Source organism: Epinephelus lanceolatus, chromosome 14 (genome assembly GCF_041903045.1).
Source record: "Epinephelus lanceolatus isolate andai-2023 chromosome 14, ASM4190304v1, whole genome shotgun sequence".
Lineage (NCBI taxonomy): Eukaryota > Metazoa > Chordata > Actinopteri > Perciformes > Serranidae > Epinephelus > Epinephelus lanceolatus.
The window spans coordinates 105054-125060 of record NC_135747.1 but is presented as its reverse complement, the minus strand read 5'-3'; positions in this window follow the sequence as shown (position 1 = coordinate 125060).

Genomic DNA, 20007 nt, shown 5'->3' with positions numbered 1-20007 from the left:
CTTTTGTTTTTGATTTAGGTTCAGTTGTTGTGTTTTTTTTTTTTGTTTTTTTTATTTTTTAATGCTAAGTTTTGGTTTAGTTTTTATTAGTTTCAGGTTTTAGTCTTTCTTGTTATATGTTAAGCTGGCTGTACAGCTGAAAAATACGTTGCTTGCAACAACTTTTAGTGAGGACAGCACAGGTAGTCTGGAGAGGGGTGCCCCTGGAGGCCATATGTGCTGTGGCCTCGTGGGTGTCCCGAGCACCTTCACCATGTTTTATCAAGTGAATATTGCCGCTCCTCACCCACTGGGCATTGTCCTCCTACCAAGTTCCTCTGCTTCCACTCAATGGTATGTATTTGGGATTCCTCGTGACTCTGTTGGTATGGGTCATCCAGTGCGTATGCACCGCCACTGGTGCTCAGGAAGTATGACATAGAATTAGAATTTTGTATGTAACTACAGTTCTATGAATCCTGGATGACTGCCAGAGCATTCAGTCACTCAGAATCCTTGTTGCCTCGCGAGAAGATCTGCAGATCTCTGACAACATCGGAAGATATAGCCTGCCCGGGGTCATCAGGGGGTCACAGGTGACTTTGTTGGTATAGCTACTCGACCTGTGCATGCGTAAGACAAAGACATTCAGTGCTTATGCACCGCCTCTGGTGGTCATCCAGGATGTTGAAATCCGCGTAATTCTCAGATGTATGCCGAAGACCATTGTTAGAAAACACAACATCTGAAAAAAGCCATATCTGGCAAAGTTTTCAGTACTTAAATCACTTTTTTTCACTTTGTGTCTTCAAATCAATCTACTTCCCAAAAGTTGGTTAAATAGTGCAGAGTAATCAAGTATTTTTTTTGTCTTGAAACACAAATAGGTCATTACCTATCTTCTTCCAGTAATGCTTTGGTGTCTCATGTGGTCTAAGAGTCTCTTTTTGCTGCTTTACTCACCATGCATTGCATGGACTGGACTGGCCATGTGTGTTTTTAGTTACACAATCATGCCCGCCCAGTTTTCACTCAGGTGCCCTTCTCAGACATTCCTCTATGCCTATATGTGAATTATTAAGTATGTGAAGTATTATATTCTTTGAAAGTGTGTTCTTTGCATGATATATGACCTTAGTGCTGTGGGCACCTTCACTCACTCCCCTCTGATAATGACTCCATTTTGCATTCTTTGTTCCTCTGTATGGTGAAAATACCTTCACTTCCATGGGGAGATGTTCCTTTATTTCTGTCCATCACAGCTGAATAACCTCCTTTAGGACTTGCAGCATTGCATCTAGCTCTGTGATTCTTTGAATTGCCTGCAGTCTCTCACTTGATGGGGGGGGGGGGGGGGGGGGGGGAACGGTAGAAACCTCAGGAAGAGCAACTGAGGAGGGATCCCTCTTCCAGGACGGACAGACGTGCAATAGATGTCGTACAGAACAGATCAGCATGATAAATTAACAGTAATCCGTATGACACAATGAGACAGAGAGAGAGAGAGAGAGAGAGACAGAGAAAGATACAGGACAGACAGTAATGACAGTAGCTTACAACAACATTATTGAAAGTAATAATATTATAGTTATAGTTCTGGCTACTGTGGTACAATATGTTGAAAGTATATTAATATCTGATAGTATACATATGTGACAATAGTCATATGTGTATAATAACAGTAGAAGTATGACTAATGATGGCAGCAGCAGCAGGAGGCATCTGGCAGGACCACGGCAGCAGCACAACCACACACGTCACGCTGTCCAGGCACCGCTGCAATATGAGTTAACCTGAGAGACAGTGGAGCACAAAGGCTCCGGAGAAGAAGCCGAGTTAGTGACATCCAGAATGGCCGAGTTAGCAAGATGCAGTAACAGGACACGAGAGAGAGAGAGAGAGAGAGAGAGAGAGAGAGAGAGAAGGAGAGAAGGTGCCCAGTGTATTATAGGGGGTCCTCCGGCAGACTAGGCCTAAGTCAGCCTAACTAAGGGCTGGTAGCTGAGCCAGCCCTAACTATAAGCTTTATCAAAGAGGAAAGTCTTAAGCCTAGTCTTAAATGTGGAGACGTGTCTGCCTCCTGAACTGTAACAGGAAGATGATTCCACAGGAGAGGAGCCTGATAGCTGAAGGCTCTGGCTCCTGATCTACTTTTGGAGACTTTAGGGACCACGAGTAACCCTGCATTCTCCGAGCGCAGTGTTCTGGTGGGATAATATAAAAGTTATAGTTATAGTAAGATAAATACAACTGTGTATCATCAGCATAACAATGGAAATTTACAGAGTGATTTCTAATTATGTTACCTAAAGGAAACATATATAGAGTAAATAGGATTGGTCCGAGCACAGAACCTTGCGGAACTCCAAAACAAACTTCAGTACGTAAGAATGATTAATTATGAATGTGAACAAACTGAAAATGATCAGATAAATAAGATTTAAACCAGCTTAGTGCAGAGCCTTTAGGCCAATTAAGTGTTCCAGTCTCTGTAACAGAATTTGATGGTCAATAGTGTCAAATGCCGCACTAAGATCTAATAAAACAAGTACAGAGACAAGTCCTTTGTCTGAAGCAATCAGAAGGTCATTTGTAATTTTAACTAGTGCTGTCTCAGTGCTATGATGCACTCTAAATCCTGACTGAAATTCCTCAAATAAATTATTATCATGGAGAAAATCACACAGCTAGTCTGCGACTACTTTCTCAAGGATCTTTGACATAAAGGGCAGATTAGATATTGGTCTATAGTTGGCTAACACCTCTGGATCCAGGGTGGGCTTTTTTAGGAGAGGTTTAATTACAGCTACCTTAAAAGACTGTGGTACATAGCCTGTTAATAAGGATATATTGATCATATCTAATATATGAGTGTTAATTAACTTTGATCTCATATCCTTGTCATCTAGACAGCGTGTGTTGAGGCCCTTTTGGAGCACTGAGTAGTGCTTTTGTCATAACACTCTCAACAGGTGTGTGTTCTCATTGTACATCCACAGGCTGGCCATATGTGAACTGATGAAACCTCTCCACTCCATGGAAAACAGCTAATCATTCCTTCTCAATCTATGTGAAACTGTCCAAAGCCCACTGACACATGCATCAGGCTGCCCATTTTGCATTAGGGCTGCTCCAAGCTCACTCTCTGATGCATCACACTGCAATGTTAAGAGGTCTGCTGGGTTGTAGTATTTGAGTGCAGGAATCTGTGAAATTATCTTTTTGACCCTTTTGATACCCTGTTCATTTTTCTCTGCTCTTGCAGTGCCCCTGTGGGCTTCCTAATTGTCAGTAGACTACTGATGCAGTCCATAGACTTTGCCACTGGAGTTATGAGTCCTCTTTCCTGTAGACCAGATAGTTCCTCTTTGAGTGGCTTGTACAGAGGGACTAGTACTCTTGTCTTTGATAGCTTTACTGGCTCTACTGATGGATCTACCAAAAGCTTTAGATTTCCCTGAAGGAGCCCATCTCTGGTTATTAATTTAAGTTCTTCACTTGCAACTCGATCGGTCTGTGTCTTTTCTGCCTGACAACCACAAGCTCAAGCCTGTATGACCTCTTGTTTCATGCACACTGTCTGTGTGTACCATTCAAAGGGCTTCATTTTAGTACCATTATACATGATAATCTTTCTACTATATATAGGAGAAAATTTGTTGTGCAACACTACTGTGGATAACGACACAAAATGAAGATAACTAGTGTCAAAAATCCCTCATCGATCTAGCTTGATATATCGATTAAATGATCAACAATCTGAAATTGTGAAAACACTGATTTGTGTCACTGTCAAACAGCAGCAGGCAGATAATGGCAAGCAGCCAAGAGAAAGACAATGTGGATAACGTTATTTACTCAGGAATAAATCAGTGGATATATTTTTGATTTCAGAGAAAATAGGAGTCAACAGACAAGGCAAGTGCCATAACTAAATGGTAAATGGACCTGCATTTGTATAGCGCTTTTCTAGTCATCTAGTGACCACTCAAAGTGCTTTTTACACTACGAGTCATGTTCACCCATTCACACACACACATTCATACACTTGTGGCCGAGTCTACCATACAAGGTGCCACCTGCTACTCAGTTTTAACATACTCACACACCGATGGAACAGCCATCCGGAGCAATTTGGGGTTCAGTATCTTGCTCAAGGATATTTCGACATGCAGCCTGGAGGGGCCTGGGATCGAACCGCTGATCTTTCGATTGGTGGACAACCCGCTCTACCTGTGAGCCACAGCCGCCCAATCCCGTTATGAGATAAAATACTCAGAAAACTCGACGTACCTGCCTGGACGGGCAATCTCACTTCGCTAAATTCTTGCAGCAACACAGCAACATTAGCTGCTGTGTTTTGAAAAGGTTAGGCTGAAAAAATGTGCTTGCAGGCTGAAATCATCTGTGCTGTTCTGTCAGGAGATGTAGTGACTTAAACCAACAGTGAGTAAGAAAAAGTATGAATAAGACATGTAATTTGGTAAGCTGTAAGTATAGGAAAACTCTGCTAGCAGCTAGGCCAATTTATGCAATGTAAAGGTGTGTAAGCTAATACTGTGTGACTAAACAAGTATTATTTTGTCTGTGAACCTTGACAGTTATAGTTAATATTGAACCGAAATTTTTACTTTTGTTAAATGATGTTGCTGTTAATTCATGGTTAATGGCTGTGAAGTTTGTGCTCAGGGCTTTAAAGCAGCCCTTACCTTTCTTGCATTTCACACAGCACTTAGAAAAAATTTGAACATCCACAACTCCCGCCTCCCTCCAAAGTCCCATCCTCCTCCTCCTGCAACTCCACCTCCCTCCAACGGCCTACTCCCCCCTCCTCCATTACATCCTCATTACATCTATGATAGACATAGGCGTTGTCATGGTAACGTTAGATACACGGAAGAGGAGGGCGAGTGTAACGTTACAAATGCAACCCCGGAGTTTTAAAACTTAACCGGAGTCAGTCATGACGGATGGGTTTTATAATAAGGTTACAGTGCTAACGTTAGATAGTAGCGTTAACGTTACTAGTAAGTGGAAACACACAGGGAAGATAACGTTAATGTTTCAGAGGCTACGCTACAGTGGGCTAACCTTAGCCATTAGCAACTGGGTGCTGTGTTGTCATATATAACATTATGAACTGAACTGAACTTCTTTGTCATTTTTATGCGCAGCACAAAAAAATGAACTGACATTTCGCATACCCCAAGCAAGTCCTGTGACAGGACGCTCTTGCGTCCTGTCACAGCGCTGCCAGCATCTTCCCTTTGGGACAGCTCCAGGCAAAACCATGGTCATCTCAGGTTACTAGTTTATATCCACAAGCGTCCCTGTCAAAAACTCTACATCCTAAGAGCAGAACTGGGAGCCGCTCTTCACGTCACAGCACCACAAATTGTTTGTGTACACACCACGGAGCTTACCAGATGATGCATCCTCCCTGTCTGCTCTATATGTAGCGTTAGCCTCCTTAGCTCAATACCGGCGTCTTATATGTTACCATTCATCCATGTCTCAGTGAACACAAGGACACAACAGTCCCTCACTCCTCAGTTAGTGGATCTCCGTTGTCAGATGTAATCCATTTCGTGTCCAGCGAGCGGACGTTTACCAGAGGCTGCTGGGAACAGCTGGTTTGACGGGGTTAGCTGTTAGCATAGAGCTAACCCCTCCGCTCTCCCCCGCTCCTGTGTTCTGTCACAGCACTGCCGGCATCTTCCCTTCTGGACAGCTCCAGGCGAAACCATGGTCATCTCAGGTTACTAGTTTATATCCACAAGCATCCCTGTCAAAAACCCCACATCCTGAGAGCAGAACTGGGAGCCCCTCTTCACATCACAGCACCATAAATTGTTTGTGTACACACCACAGAGCTTACCAGATGATGCAGCCTCCCTGTCTGCTCTGTGTAGTGTTAGCCTCTTTTGCTCAATACCGGCGTCTTATATGTTACCATTCATCCATGTCTCAGTGAACACAAGGATGCAACAGTCCCTCACTCTTCAGTTAGTGGATCTCCGTTGTCGGATGTAATCCATTTCGTGTCCAGCGAGCGGACATTCGCCAGAAGGCTGCTGGGAACAGCTGGTTTGACAGGGTTACCTGTGAGCATAGAGCTAACCCCTCCGCGCTCCCCCAGCTCATGCGTCCTGTCACAGCGCTGCCGGCATCTTCCCTTCGGGACAGCTCCAGGCGAAACCATGGTCATCTCAGGTTACTAGTTTATATCCACAAGCGTCCCTGTTACTAGTTTATGTCCACAAGCCTCCCTGTTTCTAGCATATTTGTTGTCTCACAGACTCAGGGGTGGAGGGTGTGGGGGGATGTTACGCAAGCGGTTACGTTGCTTTAAGCCAGATTGTCCTGACGTTTTAGAGAAAAGATGATGGTTTGGGCTCAAATGAACAGATATCTTTCAGGAAAGGCTTTCTGACAGGAAGCCCTGAAGGTTAACTTATCCCATGTGCTGTGTGTTATGAGAGTCAATATAAAGTACACTTAATTGTTATTAAGTGGTTACAATTATTTACATTATTTATGTGTTTTTATCTTTTATGACCACAAGCAAAAAATTGAGGAATGGCAGCTTCTACTGGTACATATTGTGTTAAATGGTCATATGATATTATCTCATATTGATCACAGGCCCCTGAATAGCATTGAATCGAAATTGTTTCATGGCAGACTTTGTAATATTGGCAAATATCTGCTACCTGCTAAGTGCTGAGTGTTGGGATCAACATAGTAGGCCTCACCAAGGGGCACCAAATATGTTGAGAACCTAAATTCGGGCTTCACACGGAGGCACCAAATATGTTGGGATCAATATATTAGGTCTCACCAAGGGGCACTAAATATGTAGGGATTTAATTGGCTATTGGAAATAATTAATAATTATTCATAATAATTAATAATTATGTTAAATAATGTGACTTAATTAACATTAAATCACCTCGTGGGGCACCATTCCCATAAAGGGAAAAATGATAGCCATTTAAAGATATCAGTCTCATAAAATACACTAAACTATTAATGTGGAGTTTTGATTAATAATTAAATTAATGACAACAACCAAAATTAACAGTAATGCCTGAAGGATTTCGGAGTTCTTGATGCAGCAGAGGTTGACTATTCATTCACTCTTGTGCAACATTAAACAGACAGCAGGTATGATTCCAAAGAATTATATTTATTCACAAACTAGCAAAGCAAACCAAAACACACAAATTCTAACTAACTATATACAAGCTTGGTGTTTATATGTGTGTGTGTGTGTGTGTGTGTGTGTGTGTGGTGTGAGAGAGAGAGAAAGAAGAGAAAGACAAAGGTGTGGTGATTAAAGAGCCATTTGGTCTACAAAACAAAATGGCTGACAACAGAGGACTACAAATGGCCGAATCAAAGTTGGCTTCAGGTCGGGGGAGGTGTTTGTCTGACCGTGTGGTCAGGACAAAGACAAAGGAAAAGAAGCGGGAACTTTGAGGTGCCTGGTTGGGTGTAGCTCTGTTGAAAGCCTATTTGTTAAATGAGTCTATGTCAATATGATTTGTGTCGCAAAGCAGCCTGGATTCGTGCAGAAATTGTTTAGTTGTGTGCAAGAATCTGTTTGTGAACAGTATTAGCAAACTAAACACTTAGCTTTTGGCGAAGCCAACTAATCAATGAAGTGCAAACTATCACAACAATAACTCAATGACAGCATTAAATCACATACAACAAGTAAAACAGTCTTGCTTAGCCTGTAAAGTTGTGATAAACTATGCCCAGTTGTTACATTACCGATCCTTGAGTGGATGGGAGAAAGAGTCACTTGGTGTTGTGCTGCTTTGTTAGCCGGCAAAAGAAGGCTGGGAAGGTGGTTCCCACTGCAGTCTTTGTTGTGTTCTTTGTTCCAAAGGTGAAACTCCGAGGAAACTGGTCGCTCAGGGTTTAGAAGAGTTAGACGCTGGGTGCTAACTCACTTGGTTCTCTTTGTTGCTGGAAAGCTAGTTGCAAACCTTGTGCTTGCACCTCTAACTTTCTGATTCAGGTTAGAGAGTCTGTGATCAATTGCCCTCCCTTTAGTGGTTTGGGGCTATGGAGCAAGGGTCTGGGCCTCTGGGCTGTTCCAGGTCCAGCCAGAAAGAGGTGTGAGCTGCTCCGCAGTTGTAGCAAGAGAGAGATCTGTTGAAGGGAGCAGACCTTCTACAGGTCTGTGACATCACAGAGTCACATGTCACTGTAAAAGTCCTGTCCAATCAAGTTGTGAGACTTGTGTCTCACTGAGGTGTGAGGTGAGATCTCCTGTGGAGTTAGGTGTCACATAGCTCTCTTTGTTTGAAGACAAAGAGCATGCAGAGAAAAAAGCCTTAAAATGTCCCGTTTAGATTTTACCAAATGATCTCTGTGGTTCTGTGAATCCCAACATGAGTATATGATATAGAGCAGGGGTGCCAAACTCAGTTTAGTTTGGGGGCCACATACAGCCCAATTTGATGACAAATATATATATAAAAAATTAAGCACAAAAAGTAAGGAAATTTGTGTTTGGTAGATTATTTCTTTGCGGTAACAATGCTTCTTGGCAACAAATCTTACACCATTGGAAAGCCTGTTTATTTCCCTTTTAAATGGTGGCACATTTGTAAGGAACATGTGGGATGAACAGCAGAGCTGAGTATGGGGGTTGCGGCCATGAAAAATTTGCCAAATCTTCTCTGCCAATGCCAAACAGCTTTTTATTTTGCTATTGGCAATTTAACAATTTATTCATTGAACAAATAGGAGCCTCAGTAGCGTGTGGAAGAACCTATAAGATATAGGACAATCTAGAGTTAAAGAAAAGGTTTAAGATCAAACTCAACACTAAAGCAGCTCTGCGGAACTTTTGCGTTTTCGTTGATTATAGCGCCCCTTTTGATCGAAGTGGTATATCACCCACAGCCTGGTGTTGTAAAATTCCGACTGCAGCCTTCAGCTTCATTCGTAAAATCTCGACTGCAACCGGCAATTACCGCATGCATTTGTTTTTGAGAGCGAGAGGAAAATCATAAATGTTCTGGTGTTGCTCGGAATTTCTTATAAACTGAGGACAACTGCCTGCTGTATATTTGTTTTCATGGTCACAGTCACAGATAATTTTGTGGCATTTGTTGTAACGTTACTAGACAAAAGTGGATCACATCAGCTAACGTTACATTTAGCTTGCTTATAACTTCCATGTTGTCATATATTGAAGTGAAACAACATCTAACAAGTTGCGGTATATTCTCTAAATAAAAACAAAAATTACATACCTGTTGATTAGGAAAAGGGCCAACTCGGGATCAGTTTTAAAACCTTTCAAATCTCTCAGGTCTCTCCACTTGGTGAATGCCCGAACGAGGTTTACACGCATTTGTGCTCGAGCCCTTTCACTGTCCCGTTTAGCCATCTTCTGTTCTTCTGTTCTTTTTCTTTTAGATGGTGCTCCTTCTTTATCCGCCATGACATCGAAAGTACAAACAAGTCCTTATAGATACATCTGGTAAAACTGTTGTGTGTTGAGCAATGCCCGTTGCGTACCGCTTACTCGAAGAACACTCTCTGTAAACATGGCTCTTCTTCTCTCAATTTACTGGCGGATCACAAACAACTTCCAGGTGCATACCACCACCTACTGTACAAGAGTGTGCAATGTGTTCAAAATCATTCACTACTCCATACTACATGTCATTTAGCCTGTTTCTTAAATCCTACTCGTAAACACGGCTCCTTCTTCTTCTTCTGTGGTTTAATGGCTGCGGGCTGCTGCGGGCGTGCAGACTTACTTCCGCCTCCGGGTGTCGTATTCTGGTTTGCTGATTTCCGTTGTGTCCGACCCGACCGAAGCTATGCTAAATAGCCATATAGAGAAAGGCTTTTTTGTCGCAGTTGGGTTCAAATAAATATGCGGATCTTCAAGGGGGGGTGATACGAACTAGGGACAGTTTTATAAATGGTAAAAAGTTCCGCACGGCTGCTTTAAGGCCACTGGGAGCAAGAGTATTTAAAGTGTAGATCCAGAAAGCTTCTCTTTTCAACAAAAGGGTATCGAAATCACCCCCTCTTCTAGGAAGACATACTTTTTCAATCCCTATATAACGCAGAGCAGATATAGGATGTCCAGCCTCAATTAAGTGTGTTGCAACAGGATAGGTCATGTTTTTACATCTTATGGAGCTACGGTATTCACTTTGTCTTAAATAGAGGAACTTCTTTTTTGTTTTTATTTCTAGCACCTTCAAACAGGTCAGCTCCAGAAAGCAACTGTTTCAGAGGTCCTTGAAGGTTTTTTAAATTCAGGAGAAATCACGAAGAAGGAATATGATTATTTAACGGTTCAATACCCCAAAATTCCTGCCTTTTATACCCTCCCGAAAGTACATATGTCCAGGGCAGGAATTTCACGAGGGCCACGAGGGCCATGGCTCTCATGCCCTCCTCATTTGGCCCTGTGCCCTTGAAAAAAATATCTGCCCTAAGGCCACAGTGGCCTTGATGCCCTGCCCGCACTGCCCCAGGTGATTTTGCGGTTTTCTCCTCTGCCTCTTTCCTGTCAACATGGCTTTGACACCTGCGTCTATTGAGAAAAAAAATGCGATGACATTCTGGACTCTTACTGAGCAACATCGAATGAGATGATGTGTACATCACCAGTGGGGGGTTTGATTCGAGCCTGGCATGAAGCGCTCGGAGGGGCTGTAACGACAGTTTGACACCAATCTATCACCAGCCAACCAGGAGACTTCATCAAACGCCCGGGCAGGGATCGGTACCGAGACCCGGTATTAAACAACCCAAGGCAAGTTTAATCAACACCGTAATAACAGTAAGCTCCACCATTATCAGCGTTAATTTTTAAAGTTTCGGTTTCATGTATCATCATTCTACAGCAGTGGGGCCATGGTGCAGATGAAGGGAATATAACTTCAAGATGACTCTAGTAAACGACAGCTACACTTGTTACTGTGAGTAAGTGCGATAAAACCTCTGCCAGCCAAGCCAATACTTTATCAATACATGTGATCAGCATGTAGAAAGCCATATTTCAATCTGCTCTGTCCGCAGTCTCTTATTCACCGCTATTATGATTTATGATCGCGGTAGACACAAGCACATCGCGCTCGCGAGGCAAACAGCAAAGTGTTAAAGACAAACTAAAATGAAAGCTGTCTGTATGTAGGCTAACACTTTATCTGAACATGTACCTGAGGCAGCTGACCTGCAGACAGTGAGTGTCCTCAGTAGAGGAGGGACAGAGAGCAGGATGAATGACTGATACTGATGTTTGTCTTCATACTGAGATAACATGACTTTCTTCACTCAGTATTGTGATGTCAGGAGGAATATTTATATTCCAGTGAGATATTATTGGGTTTTAAATAGTGACTCTGTTGTTGTAAACATGACTGTTGCTGCCATGGACTGTATAAAACTATATGCTGTGTAACTGACCTATATGAAAGCGTTGTCATCTTGGAGGATGGAGTTCGGTCCCAGACTGTGGAGATATGGGATAGCCACTGGTTGCAGATTTTCATCTTGATATCTCTCTGCATTGAGATTGCCTCCAATGATGACAAGCCTCGTTTTTACCTGGTTTAATGTGTGCGTGTACACTGAAATTGATTTCCTCCCTCTCTGACATCTGACATCACTTTCCTTGAGGCATCTTCTCCACACTTTGACCCTACGATCCAACTGCCGTAGGCAGAATCTGGACTTATTGCTGAACATAACGTTCCTTCACATGTTCAGGTTCCAGTGCACATGTTGCCGACACCAGTGCAAATGAGCCTGACGGTGAGGGGTAGTTATGGCAGGCCTCCTGGCAGCCCTGTGAGACCGGAGATTGGCTGCGTGCAGTCCGTTCCAGATTGTCTGGGTAGACAGCCGTCAGCCATATCGTCCTGCAAACCTTGACTGCAAATCTGTAGAAGACTGCCTGTGATTCCTAAGTGCTGACATGGCTGAATGGGTCTGTGTGTTTGTTAGAGTAAGTGTATGTGTGTGTGTGTGTGTGTGTGTGTGTGTGTGTTGGGGGGAGGTTAGTGTATAAGTTAAGCTTTATAAGATTCATTGTCTGTCCCAAAGGTGACAGAAATTCTCCTTTGACAAGGCTCAAATTCACATTTCAAACATGCATCACATTTAAAACACGCATCACATTTAAATCACACATCACATTTAAAACACGCATCACATTTAAATCACACAAGGGGACTGAAAAAATGGTATATGACTGTGCATGTATTGTTTAGGATAGTTACTGCAGTGGGGATGAAAGATTTCTTATAAGTGTTTTTCCGGGCCAGTGGGACTTTATACCGTTTTCCTGATGGCAGTAACTGGAAGGAGTGGTGGAGGGGGTGAGAGGGGTCCTCTGTGATCAGGGTGGCTTTCCTGATCACTGAGCGGCTGTACAGTTCAGACAGTGGAGTTTGAGGTGAGCCAATTATTTTGCTGGCATGCTTTATTATGCAGGAGAGTTTTGTTTTGTGTTTGACGGTGAGCAGGTTGTACCAGGATGAAATATTGAAGGTGAGAATGGATTTGATGAGTGAACGATAAACCAACGTTAAAATGTTGTAAATATGTGTGTGTGTTCACTGTAGTGATGGTTCTGATAGACCTGTAACGCCTGCCTGAGGGCAGCAGGACAAACAAGGTTTTGTCAGACAGAGGGAGTGGAATGTGTAAATGTCCTTCAGAGAGGGGAGGGGGCAGCTGACGATCTTTTGTGCAGTCTTGACCACTCTCTGGACCCTCTTTTGGTCTGCCTCGGTGCAATGCGTGAACCATACTGAGATGCAGTATGTTAAAATGCTCTCTATGATTGAGCGGTAGAAGGCCACCAGCAACTTCTCAGTAACATTGTTCTTCCTGAGCACTCTCAGGAAGTGCAGATGCTGCTGTGCCTTCTTGATGACAGCCGTGGTGTTTGCAGTCCAGGAGAGCTTGGCAGAGATCGTGGTGCCCAGAAAAATGAAAGTGTGGACCCTCTCCACGCAGTTGCCATTGATGTAGAGGGGGGACAGATCTGCCCTGCGCTTCCTAAAGTCCAGGATGATCTACTTTGTCTTTGTGGTGTTAGGGTTAGGTCAATTTCAAGACCTCATCTCTGTAGGCAGACTCATCTACACCTGAGATCAGCTCCACCACTGTTGTGTCGTCAGCAAACTTCACTATGGTGTTGCTGGTGGTAGGTCTACAGTCGGTGTAGGTGTAGGTGTAGAGGGTGGGTAGGTGTAGTGGGCTTAGTACACATCCTTGTGTGGAGCCCATACTCGGGTGTATTCGGGTGGAAGAGAGGTGGAGTCTAAGTTTATGTTGGGATGGTGGCCTGTGTCAGGGAGAGATTGAAGATTATGGTGAAGACCTGGGAGAGCTGGCCGGCACAGGCTCTGAGTACCTTTCCAGGAACGCTGTCGGGTCTGGCTGCTTTCCTAGGGTTCACCTTGGTTAGCATCCGTTACACATCCTGTACCTGCACAGTCAGTGATTAGGAGCTGGGACCTGGTTGGGGCTGGGATGGTGTGGCTGCAGACTGTTGGGTTGGGACCTCAAAGTGTGCGAACAAGGTGTTTAGCTCTTCTGCTAGTGCAGTGCTTGAGTCCTCTGCTGTGTTGATCTGCCCCCTGAAGTTGGTGATCTGCTGGATACCCTGCTACACCTGCTGTGGGTTGTTGTTTATAAGGTGGTTTTCTATTTTCCTCCTGTAGTCAGACTTGGGTTTCTTAATTTCTCTCTTCAGGTCAGCCTTAGCAGAGCTGTACAGATCTTTGTTACCTGACCTGAAGGCGGTGTTGCTGTCCTTGAGGAGTGTCTTGACCTGACTGGTCATCCAGGGCTTCTGGATAGGGAACACCTGGATGCGTGACATTACCCATACAGAACTTGATGTGGGATAGTACAGCCTCTGTGTGTACAGCCAGGTCCTGATGTTCAAAAACACTCCACTCTGTGTGGGTGAAACAGTCTTGAAGCTGAAGAAGTGCATCCTCAGGCCATGTTGTGATGGTCTTTATCTGTGGAGTTGCCCTTCTTCTGAGAGGTGTGTATGCAGGGGTAAGGAGCAGAGATAGGTGGTCAGACTGGCCTAAGTGTGGGGGCTGTATGGCTCTGTATGCATGATTAACAAAACTGGCTACACACCCGATCAGGCCAACCTCCTCACTTCTATGTCACCAAACATTATTGGTACTTTTTTGGCTCTGTACTGCTCCATGTGCATATTACAAAAGATTGGACAGCAAAATTACCAAATAAATAATTAAAAATTAATTTTTCTGCCATTTCTGTGATGGCATTTTTATTCATCAGTAAAGAGATGCATTTCCTTACGCTGAACACTAGGGGCATACTCCGTAAACTATACAGAAATACAGACACAAAACAAAACTGTGTGGAAACGGGACATAAACATCAAGACGTGCCAATCAGGCACCTGATTGTCAGCACCTAGGGGTACTTGAAGCTCAAAACAAGAGTCAGTAGCAACAGCAAAAACAAGCTGTTTGGCATTGGCAGAGAAGATGTGACAATTTTTTTATGGCCGCAACCCACATACTCAGCTCTACTGCTCATCCCACAAATGCATGTTCCTTACAAATGTGCCACCATCTAAAAGGGAAACAAACAGGCTTTCCAACACTGGCTCCCTGTAAAATCCAGAATTGAATTTAAAATCCTACTGTTAACTTATAAAGCTCTAAATGGTCAGGCTCCGTCATATCTTAGAGAGCTCATATCGCCATATTATCCCACCAGAACACTGCGCTCGGAGAATGCAGGGTTACTCGTGGTCCCTAAAGTCTCCAAAAGTAGATCAGGAGCCAGAGCCTTAAGCTATCAGGCTCCTCTCCTGTGGAATCATCTTCCTGTTGCAGTCCGGGAGGCAGACACTGTCTCCACATTTAAGACTAGACTTAAGACTTTCCTCTTTGATAAAGCTTATAGTTAGGGGCAGCTCAGGCTTGCCTTGAATGAGCCCCTAGTTAGGCTGACTTAGGCCTAGTCTGCCGGGGGACCTCCGATACAACACCAGGCACCTTCTCTCCTTCTCTCTCTCTCTCTCTCATGTCCTGTCATGTCCTTAAGTATACGTGTATGTATATGCATATGTGTATATATGTATATACATTTTAAAATAACTATGTAACTTTTTTTTTATGATGACTTTGTAAAACAGATGTGTGTGTGCAATGGGCAGTTTGCAATTTGCTGGCTGATGGTAGTCTGTACATGTACTGTAGATACTGAGTGTGTGAGATTGTGAATAGTGACAGCTCTGTTTGTGGATTCCCTATGTAGGAACTGTATGTGTCAATTTTTTGTGTCTTTTAACAGCAGATACTGCATGTATCCAAGACAAATTTTCTTTCGGGACAATAAAGTCTATCTTATCTTATCTTATCTTATCTCATCCGTCACTACATCTTGCTAACTCGTCCATTCTGGATGTCACTAACTCAGCTTCTTCTCTGGAGCCTTTGTGCTCCACTGTCTCTCAGATTAACTCATATCACAGTGGTGCCTGGACAGCGTGATGTGTGTGGTTGTGCTGCTGCCGTGGTCCTGCCAGATGCCTCCTGCTGCTGCTGTTACCATTAGTCATACTTCTACTATTATTATACATATATGATTATTGTCACATATGTATACTATCAGACATTTATATATACTTTCAACTAGGCATGTGCCGGTATGAGATTTTGACGGTATGATAACCGTGGGCAAAAATAATAATATAATAATAATAATAACAATGATAATAATAATAATAAAACAGGCGTCGTCCTATTTTCGTGCTCTACACTTTAAAAACGGTAGGCTAATATTTGTTCGACCGTTTATGAGCGACAGCACGTACCAGGCATCTCCTGTCAGTGCAACACATCATCACACCAGTTGTTTAAACATGTAATATAGACCCGTTAAAAGTAATAGAGCCATTTCTTAACTTTACGATGGTCACTCCACCCAGCAGCTTGTCATTGCGGACAGCCAGCTGCCGGTGACGGGGGATGATATGGGTCTTCTTCTTGTCGCGGGCAGCGTTTCCAGCCAACTCCAGGATCTCAGAGGTCAGATACTCCAGCACAGCCACCAGGTAGACTGGGGCACATAGTTTCCTTTGCGCAGCAGCCTGTGAACATGGCCAACTGGGAACTGGAGCCCAGCACGGGAGGAGCGGGTTTTTGCCTTGGCTGTGGGGGTTCTTCTGATAGCCTAAATGGTCCCACACCACCGACTTCGTCCTTTTCACCAGTGGGAAAAGTTCAGCTTCGCCTCCTCCAGCCATGTTTTCAGTTTGCACATGAGTGGATTTACACTGATTACTGACGTACTGACTGACTGACTGAGGCTGCCCCCCAAATAATTGTGCTGACTAGAGAGTGACACGGGAGTGGATTTTCAGTCCTGTCCCATCCCACTCCCACAGAAATAATCCCATCCCGTCCCAATCCCATGAAAAAGGAAAAAAAAAAATCCTGTCCCATCCCAGTCCCACAAGAATGACTCCCGTCCCATCCCACTCCCGTGTTGTGTTTCAGTTACAGTAAAAAAAATCTATATATATATCTATAGTACATGGATCACACAATGCCTACCTTAGTTGAATATAAACCCAAATATGACATCTAATGTTGTGTTTTGATGTTTATTGCCTAATTATTTTAACATTCACTCCACCTTGATGCTGTTCAGAATGAAAAACACATTTGATTTCTGATGCAGTCAGACAACACGTCATAAGAACCAGTTCTGAGAGAGAAAAATGTAGTTAAAGTATTGCAGTAAAAGTAGTGTTTGGTTCCTCTGACTGATATTATTATATATGGCATCATTAGATTATTAATACTGAAGCATCAGTGTCAGAGCAGCATGTTACTGTTGTAGCAGGTGTGCAGTTAAGTTGGTCGTATTTGCTCTTTTTGTTGAGATGGTTTTAGAACAAACCTGGCACACTGGCTCGTCCAAATTACTGGGCTGCCCTCTGTCATTTGGTTTAAATCCAAAACACTCCCACACAGGAGCCGTGGCATTTGGTTTAGGAACAAGTTCCATGTCTTTTTCTTATGCTCAACTCTCTGTTTTCTTCTCCGCCTCGTCTCCCCTCACGAGGATCGCACTGTGTGTGTATAGCTCATAGCCCCGGCTCCCTCACAGAGACAAAGACACTCGATGACAAGAGGTTTCTCTCCATTCATTACGCTAATGAACCAACTCACCTGACTGCCAGACGATGCACGGAAGTGAATGCTCTTGTCGTCCAGTCTCTTTGGTGGAGAGAGACGGGTCCATGTCATTGGTTCGACAGCCCTTTGGTTCGACATCCCATTAGTCCGACTGTCCGCGGTGCTGAACGGCTCGTGGCGGGCATATGGTGCGCCGCGACCGGCTTGAGGCGGAGCAGACCTACGGCTTATGTGTTTTCACTTTCTTTTTCATTTTAACCCACACCATGATCTTTTCCTGATCCTAACCAAGTGGTTTTTGTGCCTAAACCTAACCAGATCTTAACCACAGGGCATCATAATGATTTTGGAACGGACTTCAGAACAATGAGTTTAATATGGTCGGAATAATGGGATGTCGAACCAATGGGCTGTCCTACCAATGGGCAGTTCCCGAGAGAGACGAGGAAAACAAACAGGCATGAATATGGCAATTAATCCCTTTTAATTTACCGTGCAATTAACCGACTTATCGCATATCGCGACAGGCCTAATTATGATTCCCAGTCCCACCCACTCCCGATGACTTTTTTTCCCATCCCGTCCCAGTCACGTGAAGAATAGTGAAACTGATTCCCACCCTGTGGGAATCCCATGGGAATCACGTGACCCGTGGGACTCCTGAAAAAATGTCAGCCTCTAGTGCTGACTGCAGCGGCTGCACATGCATGATTTCAGAGTGTGTGCCAGTTAAAATGTACGACTGGCACAGAGTTATTTCTGAGTTTTGAGTTCCTGAAGTTCCCATTTATGAAACGTAGTGTAGGTTACACCGTCAGCCTTTACTGTCGGAACAGAAAATGGGCGATTAGTGACACCGTGACATTCTTTTACTGTGGTAAACCGTGATGCCGGTAACGGGCACATGCCTACTTTCAACATATTGTACCACAATAACCAGAATTATAATTACAATATTATTATAATATCATTACTTTCATTAATGTTGTTGTAGGCTACTGTCAATACTGTCTGTCCTGCATCTCTCTCTGTCTCTGTCTCTCTGTCTCTCTTTCTGTCTCATTGTGTCATACGGATTACTGTTAATTTATTATGTTGATCTGTTCTGTACGACATCTATTGCACGTCTGTCCATCCTGGAAGACGGATCCCTCCTCAGTTGCTCTTCCTGAGGTTTATACCCTTTTTTTTCCCTCGTTGAAGGGTTTTTTGGGGAGTTTTTCCTTGTCCGCTGCGAGGGTCCTAAGGACAGAGGGATGTCGTATGCTGTAAAGCCCTGTGAGGCAAACTGTGATTTGTGATATTGGGCTTTATAAATAAAATTGATTGATTGATTGATTGATTGAACAGTATAAGATTTATAGCCAAGAAGCATTGTTACAGCAAATAAATAATCTACCAAACACAAATTTTCTTACATTTTGTGCTTATAGTTTATATGTATATATATATATATATATATATATATATATATATATATACACAGTACAGGCCAAAAGTTTGGACACACCTTCTCATTCAATGCGTTTTCTTTATTTTCATGACTATTTACATTGTAGATTCTCACTGAAGGCATCAAAACTATGAATGAACACATGTGGAGTTATGTACTTAACAAAAAAAGGTGAAATAACTGAAAACATGTTTTATATTCTAGTGTCTTCAAAATAGCCACCCTTTGCTCTGATTACTGCTTTGCACACTCTTGGCATTCTCTCCATGAGCTTCAAGAGGTAGTCACCTGAAATGGTTTTCCAACAGTCTTGAAGGAGTTCTCCCAGAGGTGTTTAGCACTTGTTGGCCCCTTTGCCTTCACTCTGCAGTCCAACTCACCCCAAACCATCTCGATTGGGTTCAGGTCCGGTGACTGTGGAGGCCAGGTCATCTGCCGCAGCACTCCATCACTCTCCTTCTTGGTCAAATAGCCCTTACACAGCCTGGAGGTGTGTTTGGGGTCATTGTCCTGTTGAAAAATAAATGATCGTCCAACTAAACGCAAACCGGATGGGATGGCATGTCGCTGCAGGATGCTGTGGTAGCCATGCTGGTTCAGTGTGCCTTCAATTTTGAATAAATCCCCAACAGTGTCACCAGCAAAACACCCCCACACCATCACACCTCCTCCTCCATGCTTCACAGTGGGAACCAGGCATGTGGAATCCATCCATTTACCTTTTCTGCATCTCACAAAGACACGGCGGTTGGAACCAAAGATCTCAAATTTGGACTCATCAGACCAAAGCACAGATTTCCACTGGTCTAATGTCAATTCCTTGTGTTTCTTGGCCCAAACAAATCTCTTCTGCTTGTTGCCTCTCCTTAGCAGTGGTTTCCTAGCAGCTATTTGACCATGAAGGCCTGATTGGCGCAGTCTCCTCTTAACAGTTGTTCTAGAGATGGGTCTGCTGCTAGAACTCTGTGTGGCATTCATCTGGTCTGTGATCTGAGCTGCTGTTAACTTGCGATTTCTGAGGCTGGTGACTCGGATGAACTTATCCTCAGAAGCAGAGGTGACTCTTGGTCTTCCTTTCCTGGGTCGGTCCTCATGTGTGCCAGTTTCGTTGTAGCGCTTGATGGTTTTTGCGACTCCACTTGGGGACACATTTAAAGTTTTTGCAATTTTCCGGACTGACTGACCTTCATTTCTTAAAGTAATGATGGCTACTTGTTTTTCTTTAGTTAGCTGATTGGTTCTTGCCATAATATGAATTTTAACAGTTGTCCAATAGGGCTGTCGGCTGTGTATTAACCTGACTTCTGCACAACACAACTGATGGTCCCAACCCCATTGATAAAGCAAGAAATTCCACTAATTAACCCTGATAAG